The following is a 1380-nucleotide window of genomic DNA, read 5'->3' as shown; positions in this document are numbered from 1 at the left end:
ACACACACACACACACACACACACACACACACACTTCTTTCCCCCTATGACTTGTCTTTGTCTGGCCCTGGGGAAAGGAGGTGGCACCGGTACCCCTTCCCCCTCCTCCTCCCTCAACTCTCATACGGACTTCCCCAGGAGACAAAGCAAAGACACCATCCCTTATTACTGTTATATTTCTGGCCCCTATTAAATGCCCTTGTGTGAGGCCTGGTGCTCCCCATCCAGGCATCTAGGCCTTTCCCCCAAATCAGCAAGTTTGAGAAGACTGTGATTTGTTTGTTTGTTTGTTTGTTTTGTTTTGTTTTGTATATATATACACTTGTTTCATTTAGACCCAAAGCACCCTGTCTCTTCTATCCTGAACCACCACATGCCACCTAGGGACAGAGGACAGGATTCCTGGAAAGTTGCTGATTTGGTCTTTTCCCCAGCATGGGCTCATGTCCTCTTTCTCTGTATAGCTTGTAGCATCTATCACTATGTCTTTCCCATGCCAGGATGCTGGGCTGCTAGTGCTTTAATGACCAGATGAGTTGGATAGAAAGAGGAGAGAATAAGAAGGGAGGGGAGAGAGAAGGGACACAGCAGGTTCTCTCCTGGATAGGAAGTCAAGGCTGACCTCAAGGACAGGGTGGTAGGAAGAGAGGAGACAAAGGCAAGTCATAGGGGAAAGAGAGTGTCCTCCAGGGACCACCTGCTATGGCCGCACAACACAGTTAGATGAAGAAGAGGGAAGGAAGCCGCTCATCTCGCCCCCTGTCTCTAGAAGACCCGCTCAGAGACAGAGTATAGGGTCTTCCACAGAGGAAAGGACCCCAAGATAAGGAGGGGGGCCTAAGGAGCAAGCCCAGAAGTGATTCTTGGAGACTTCAGAAGCCCAAATCAGGGTGTCATTGGGATTCACAGAGAAAGGCGGAGGCAGAGTGTGAAAAGACAAAAGGTCTTGTGAGAAAGGGACGGAGAAAACAGAGGTTCAGACACACACACACACACACACATACACACACATACACACACATACACACACAGACACACACACATACACACACACGAACACACATACACACACATACACACAGACACACATACACACACATACACACATACACATACATACACACACATACACACACATACACACACAGACACACATACACATACATACACACACATACACATACACACACACACACAGACACACACACACATACACACACGAACACACACACGAACACACATACACACACATACACACAGACACACATACACACACATACACACATACACATACATACACACACATACACACACAGACACACACACATACACACATACACACACATACACACATACACACATACACACACACACACACAC

Source organism: Microtus ochrogaster, unplaced genomic scaffold (assembly GCF_000317375.1).
Source record: "Microtus ochrogaster isolate Prairie Vole_2 unplaced genomic scaffold, MicOch1.0 UNK31, whole genome shotgun sequence".
NCBI classification, from domain to species: domain Eukaryota; kingdom Metazoa; phylum Chordata; class Mammalia; order Rodentia; family Cricetidae; genus Microtus; species Microtus ochrogaster.
This window is presented reverse-complemented; position numbering follows the sequence as displayed.